Source organism: Coenobita brevimanus, chromosome 58, assembly GCF_032717465.1.
Source record: "Coenobita brevimanus isolate Jiangsu-jjx chromosome 58, ASM3271746v2, whole genome shotgun sequence".
NCBI classification, from domain to species: domain Eukaryota; kingdom Metazoa; phylum Arthropoda; class Malacostraca; order Decapoda; family Coenobitidae; genus Coenobita; species Coenobita brevimanus.
In genome coordinates, this window is record NC_137011.1 from 37,410,137 (window position 1) to 37,417,803 (window position 7,667).

The 7,667-nt window shown below is 46.1% G+C and overlaps 1 non-coding gene across 1 annotated transcript; it reads right to left on the reverse strand.

The window, feature by feature from the left end:
* Nucleotides 1-394: 394 nt before the first annotated feature.
* On the reverse strand, nucleotides 395-467 carry TRNAF-GAA (transfer RNA phenylalanine (anticodon GAA)). Its single transcript has one exon. It is a non-coding gene; the product is annotated as a tRNA-Phe (tRNA).
* Nucleotides 468-7,667: the final 7,200 nt, after the last annotated feature.

Here is a 7,667-nt window from a genome sequence, read left to right on the forward strand (position 1 = left end):
AACTGAATTACAACAACAGAAACAACAACAACAATAATAATAATAATAATAATAATAATAATAAAAATAATAATAATATTAATAATAATAATAATAATAATAATTATTATTATTATTATTACCGGTATTATTATTATTGTTGTTGTTGTTGTTGTTGTTGTTGTTAAAACAGATTTCAGTATTACCCCAGGCATGGTGTAGGGGTCGGATTCTAGGTTATAGTAATCCAGATCAGTGAATGGTATGTAACTGCCTTACCACTCTGGCAGCATTACTTGATTATAAATAAACCACTTGTTAGGAAATAATTCCATCCGCCTCTTGGCCTGTGACGTGTTCGTAGTAAATGACCGTTAGCATGACTTCGTCTCAGTCCACCAACAAAACATTATACTGCCCAGACCCGGGATCGAACCGGGGACCTTTAGATCTTCAGTCTAACGCTCTCCCAGCTGAGCTATCTAGGCCACGTTTCGTTATCTAGAACAGAATACTAGCGTTGCTCCTGCCATAATAGGGTTAATGATACCACTGTTAACACTCAGGCCTCTGTGGCTTGCTCATATCTGAATAAAATAGCCTGGTGTTGCTGGAATATAATATTTGAGTCTCGATCGTAAGTGTTAATCATCTTTCATCTTTAACCCCTTCAGGCCAAAGACGGCATTTATACTATATTCTTTATACTGCCAGACGGTAGTACTCGAGTGTTCGTACATCAGGGGAAAAGCATTGCCTTCCTTAACTCTTTAGTACTACCGGTATATTTATATTTAATTTACCTGAACTTAACCAAGATTTTCATCCTTTTCCAGCTTATTTTCCCCAGCTCAGTGACAGAACAAGGCAATACAGTGGCTCTACATCCTTTCTGTAACACTTCCTCGTAACCAGCATCATATTCTGTTGATAATCTCTTGCCTTAGTTCATGGTTCAGGGTGAGGGGATGACAGTTTTACGCCAGTTAAAATGAGCAAGTATAGGAAAGTTGAATACATTTGTTTGTTGTAGCCTCATTACAGTAAGCAGTACGTCATCATAGTGAAGTGACCAACACGTAAGTGGGTCAACGTGCATCCCTTTCTTTCATTAGTCAGTTATATTATCTGCGTGCTTTCTTAAAAATAAGTAAATCAATCAAATAAATGCCTCATCATTTGTCTCTGTTTGCGAGTAATTCCAGCACCCTAACTTGGGAGACATTTTCGTCCGTTTGGAGCTTATTTCCCATAGTTCAGTGGTTGAATGTGACAATACTACGGCATTGCATCCATTCCATACCGCTTCTTTGTTACCAGCACCGTAATTTAGTTATGACCTATCCTTACAGCACTAAGACAATGCTGCTAGGACAATATTACGGCTCTACATTCATTCCATAACACTTTTTCGTGACTAGTGCCGTATTCTAGCGCTAACCTCTTGTTACAGCTCAGCACTAAAGATGAAGAATTCGCAGTTTTAAGCCATGTTATATTGGATAGAGTGGACTGTCCACTCTTCTGCATTCCTGTCATTTTGTTTTCTCTCCTTACCTGCCTGTTCTTTCCTACAGTTTCCTGCCTTGACGGGTATTGTTTTTACTCGGTTTGTCTGTCTTTCTGTCTGTCTTCTAACAACTTTACTCGAAAATTACTGGTGCGATTTTGACCAAAATCACAGGGATGATGGGCTGTGACCTTCTGATCACCTGATTAATTTTTGGGCCAAATTGGGCCAAGGCCTAGGCTGTCGGCCTAAAAAATGAAAAAAAAAAAATGTTTTTTATCCATAACTCCCTTCAAATTCGTCGTATCGACATGACACCAAAACCTTAAGGTGCATCTTTCAAATATGCATCCTATAACATGCCTCATTACATCAGGGAGGTCACCCCCAGTTAGCGGTGGGGGGGGGGCTAAAATTTCAATTGGGCTTCAAATCGTCAATTTTCACCCGATTAACTCCAAATTTGGTATGTGAGGCCTTTGACTAGATATCCTGTTGTGTTTATACGTCATCACTAAAGTGACGGGTTTGCAGTGCCTTGGCACCGCTTCTTGTTCGTCTGTTTTTCACTCTCGTCCCATTACCGCTCTCTTGCCACGTTTTCCTTCCCTGCTTTTCCCTTCATCCCATCCTTCACTCCCTTCTTCCATCTCCTTCATCCGCTCCCGTCTCCTCTTTATTCATTGCTTTTCCCCACGTCTTTTTTCATCCTTCACTCCCCTCCCTCCTTCACCCACTTTCCTTCATTCCCACTCTTACATGTTTCTCCCTTTCATGATGTCCCTCTTTCCTCCTTCCCTTCCCTCTGTCTTCCTCTGCTTTCTTCCAGTACTGCCTCCCTCACTCTTTTCTTCCCTCCGCTCACAATCCTTCATTCCCACTCTTTCACACCTCTGCTCTCTCTTTACTTCCTCCCTCTTATCTTTTTTTTTTTTTTTTTTTTCCATACTTACGTGCTTCACCGTTCGCTCTCTCCTACCCTCCACTCCTCTCCATTCTTCTGCTCTTGTCTCGTCTCCCATCCTTTCGATTTTTCCCCTTCATCAGCTCTCCTTTCCTTTCCTTTCCTCACGACTCTTAGGGGACAGGGTGGCTGAGTGGTAGAGCGTCGGACTCGGGATCGGGGAGTCGTGAGTTCGAGCCACGCCGGATAGCAACCATGCCTGGAGGGGTAGCGCCATCCTGTAACCTAGCAGGGCTGTTATTAGGTCCAGCTCGGGGGAACATTTTCCTTTTTGTTTTTCCTCACCACTCTTCTTCTCCTCTCTTCTTTTCTAGTTTCCTTTCCTTTCCTTTCCTTTCCTTTCCTCACCTTTCTTTTCTTCTTTACTCATCTCTTCTCCTTTCGGACCTTTCCTCTCATTTCATCTTTTCCTTCCTTTATTTGTATCTCTGCGCAGCTCCTTTATTCCTCCCTCCATCCATCCTTCATTCTCCCACTCTTTCCTCTCCCACTCCTTAGCACCTCTCTCTCTCTCTCTCTCTCTCTCTCTCTCTCTCTCTCTCTGTCCTGCTTTCCTCACTTTCCATATCCTCCTAAAGTTCGCTTTTATGTTCCTTGTAAATTCGGCCACGCAGCAGAGAACCAGACAGGCAGGCAGGTTCGGAGGTAGATAGGCAGGCGGGTGACAGGCAGGCAGGTTGGGTAGTAGGTAGGCAGGCAAGGTGACAGGCAGCTTGGATGGGTGGTAGGTAGGCAGGCAGGGTGACAGGCAGGCAGGTTGGGTAGTAGGTAGGCAGGCAAGGTGACAGGCAGCTTGGATGGGTGGTAGGTAGGCAGGCAGGGTGACATGTAGCTTGGGTGGGTGGTAGGTAGGAAGGCAGGGTGACAGGCAGCTTGGGTGGGTGGTAGGTAGGCAGGCAGGGTGACAGGCAGCTTGGGTGGGTGGTAGGTAGGCAGGCAGGGTGACAGGCAGCTTGGGTGGGTGGTAGGTAGGAAGGCAGGGTGACTGGCAGCTTGGGTGGGTGGTAGGTAGGAAGGCAGGGTGACAGGCAGCTTGGGTGGGTGGTAGGTAGGAAGGCAGGGTGACAGGCAGCTTGGGTGGGTGGTAGGTAGGCAGGCAGGGTGACAGGCAGCTTTGGCGGGTGGTAGGTAGGCAGGCAGGGTGACAGGCAGCTTGGGTGGGTGATAGGTAGGCAGGCAGGGTGACAGGCAGCTTTGGTGGGTGGTAGGTAGGCAGGCAGAGTGGGCAGATAGGGTGGGTTGAAGGCAGTCAGACAGGTTGGGTGGTAGGTAGGCAGGTGTGATAGTAAGCAGGTAAGGTGGGTAGTAGGCAGACACACAGGATGCATAGCATGCAGTAGTAGGTAGTAGGGCAGGTTGAGTGGTCGGTAGGCAGGAAGGATGCGTGGTAGGTAGGCAGGTAAGGCGGTCGGTAGGTAGGCAGACAAGGTTGGTGGTAGATAGGGAGGCAGGGTGGATGGTAGACAGAATGGTATGATGGTTGTCAAGATGGCAGAGTGGATGGTAAGTAGACAGGTAGGGAAGGGAAGGTAGACAGGTAGGCAGGGTGATAGGTGGGCAAGTAGGGTGGGTGGTAGGTTGGTAGGCAGGGTGGGTGTTAGTAAGGTAGGGGAATGGTAGGTAGACTGGTAGGAAGGGTGATAAGTGGGCAAGTAGGGTGGGTGGTAGGTTGGTAGGCAGGGTGCGTGTTAGTTAGGCAGGTTGGGTAGAAGGTAGGTAGGCGTGTGAGGTGGGTGGTAGGGTGGCAAATAGGCAGGCACGATGGTAGGCAGATAGGGTGGTGTGTGTGGCAGTGACATGTACTGTAGGTAGATGAGAAAATAGACAGGTAGACTGGTAGAATGGCACACATGCACACAGGTGGACAGGCAGGGGGTTGATTGGCAGGCAGGAAGTTAAGTAAAAAAGGGAGTAGGTCGGTTGTAATGGGGAAAGTAGCAGTGATTAGGCAGGTTGGCAGTGATTAGACAGGCAGTGATTAAGAAGGTAGGTAGTGTTTTTGTAGGTAGGCGGTGTTCAGGCAGGTAGGCAGTGCTAAGGAAGATAGGCAGTGATTAGGGAGGTAGGCAGTGTTTAGGCGGGTAGGCAGTGTTTAGGCAGGTAGGCAGTGGTTATGCAGATAGGCAGTGTTTAGGAACAATAGTTGGTCTGGAAGAAAGTGATTAGATAACAAGGATGCAAGTAAAGAGAGAGAGAGAGAGAGAGAGAGAGAGAGAGAGAGAGAGAGAGAGAGAGAGAGAGAAACAAAAAGGAGAGAAAACGAAGGGAAAATGAAAGAGAGGTGGCAGAGGAGAGGACACAGTGAGAAATCCAAGAAATAAAAATAAGAGAATGTAAGAAGAAAAAGGAAAAGAAAAAAGAAAGATTAACCAAGAAGAGATAAATAAATGCAAAAAAATAAAAGCATAGAAAGTAAGCTAGAAGAAGGAAGAGACGAGAGAGAAATCGGAGAGATCATAGAAGAAGGCAGGAAAAAAAAGGAGGAAACAGTATAAGCGAAGAGGAAGAGCTGGGAAAGAAGTTAAAGGAGTAAAATGAGAGGAAGAGAGAAGAATGTGTGGAAGGGGAAGAGCTGCAAGGGAGGTAAGGAAGTGTGTGAAGGAGGGAGGAAGGAGTTAGGGAGGAGAGTTCCTAGACAAGTAGGAGTCCCTGGAGAGATGGAAAGAGGGAGAGAAGGAAAGAATAAAGGAGAATTATGAAGTGGGAGAGAGGGAGGAGGAATCGATGAGAGCGACAGGAAGGAAGGGTGAGAAATAGAGTTCGTGATAGAAAGGTAGGGAAGGAGGGAAGGGACGCAGAATTGGAGACAGGGAGGGAGAGAGAAAGAGAGGAAAAGAAATAAAGACCTGGAGGGAAGGGAACAAGGGAGGGAGAAGAAGAGGAAGAGGGAGAGGGAGGAAGGGAAGGATAACAGAGACAAGGACTAAGGTAGGGGGGGAGGGGAGAGGTAGAGATCCGTAGAGAGGAGGGTGAGAGACGGACAAAGTTGGAGAGAGGGAGTGAGTAGAGGATAAGGAGGAAGGGAGAGGGGAAGGAAAAGTGTTAGAGAAGGGGAGAGAGGAAAGAACTGAATACAGGGAGGTAGAGGGAGCAGGAGAAAGAGACAGGAGGTTAGTGAGAGAGAGAAAGGAGGGAGGAATCAAGAGAAGGAGGATGAGTTGGTGAGAAAGGGAAGGTATGAGACAAAATATTAGAAAAAGGGGAAAGGAGGGGAAGGATAAGGTGAATGAGTGGGGCCAGTTTGAGAGAGAGGGAAGGAGGGGGTGGGAGAGGGAAAGAGGAAGGAAGGAATGAGGTCACAGGCATAAGATTGTGTGTGTGTATGTGTGTGTGTGTGTGTGTGAGAGAGAGAGAGAGAGAGAGAGAGAGAGAGAGAGAGAGAGCGCTAAGCCAGAAGGGAGAGACTGCGGGAACGCTGGAGAAAAATGGCAAGTGCCTGGTCGAAGGAGGAAATGGAAGAGAGAAAGAGAGAGAGAGAGAGAGAGAGAGAGAGAGAATTGCTGAAGGTGTGCGAACTTTATGTTGGACTCTCTTTCTTTATAATCACGTTAGTTAAGAGGGATGTTTAGTGGTGATGATAAGTTAGAGAAAAGAGGAGAAAGGAGAAACATATGGTGGAAAAATGTAATAGAGTCTCTCTCTCTCTCTCTCTCTCTCTCACTCACACACACACACACACACACACACACACACACACACACACACACACACACACATTGTCTTTCTGTCTCTTACCTCTTTTCTCCTCTTCATTTTCTTTTCTCTTTCTTGCTTTTCCTACTTGTTTCCCTTCATTCACATCCCCCCCATTCCTTCCCTTCCCTGACACACCCTATTTCCATCCTCAGCCCCTACCCATCCTTTCTATATTTTCTCCCGCTTATCATTTCCTTCTATCCCAGTATCTTCTCTTCGATCCTTCCATTCCTCGTTCTTCCCCCTCTCAATGCTTTTCCTTCTCCCTTTGTACACGGTCCCCTCTCTCCCTCCCATATTGCTTTCTCTCACCTGTCTTCTCTTTACCTTCCCACCCTGTACTCTCTTCATTCTCTTCAGTCCTCTCTTTTGTCCCCCGTGGACTCCATCTTTTTCCTTCTTTTTCCCTCTCTGCTGCTTCCTTCACTTTTCGTCCTCTCAATTATTTCCACTCCTTTTCTCTCATTCCTTCACTCTCCTTCTCCCTATCCTCATTCTCCCCTTCTCCACCTCTCAGTAATCCATAGCTGTGGAATTAAGGTCAGTGCTGTGGTCAGACTCAGTACACTTATGGTGGGTCACATTGACGGGGCAGTACATTACAAGGTAAACACTGTGCTGCCATTTGATGTACTGCACCGGGGCATTACAACATAATAATCTGGGTGGGGGGTGGGAAGAAGGAAGGATGGATGGATGCAAGGAACGAAGGAAAGAAGGAAGGAAGGAAGGATAGATGAAATGAAGGAAAAAAGGAAGGAACGAACGAACGAACGAAGAGTCAGCTGAAGCGGAAATTAATCAAGAAAGACGCAGGGAGGAGTGAGGAGAATGGGGATTAAACGAGGGAGGGGTGAGGGGGAAAGGGAAGAAAGGGTACAGAAAATGAAATACAAAAAAAGAAGAGAAGAGGGGAGAGGAGCAGAGGGAAGTGAAAAAGGAAAGAAAGAAAAGAGAGGAGTAAGGGAATGAGGAAAAGGAGAGCAAAGGAAAGGAATGGAAAATATAAAAGTAAAATGAAAGGCGGCAGGATATAAGAGAAAGCGTGTAAGAGGAAGGAGAAGAAAAGGGGAGAAAAATGAAAGAAATGAAGGAATAACCGAATGAATACGAGAAGAGAGAAAGAAAGATTGAAAGAAAACAAAAAAGGACAGGAAGGAAGGAAAGAAGGAGGGAAGGGATGTGAGAGCGGAAGGGAGCAGGGGGAAAGACAGGAGAAATTGAACGATATGGGAGGAATGGGAAGTGTGGAATAAAATAGCAAAGATCAAAGAGAAATACTACAGGACTAGATAAGGGAGAGATAAATGGAGTGAGAGGAAAAGAAAAGAAAATGATGCTGGGGAGTAAACAAAGAGGACGACTGGATGCGTGTGACGGGGGTGTTAGAGTGGCCATAATGGTGAGCTGGTAATCCTGATACCGCAAGTTTGAAGCCCTGGGTATCAAGATGTTATTGAGATATAATTTATATTGTGACTGCTCTCTGGATCCAGCCTTACCCAATCTTTAAGTAAT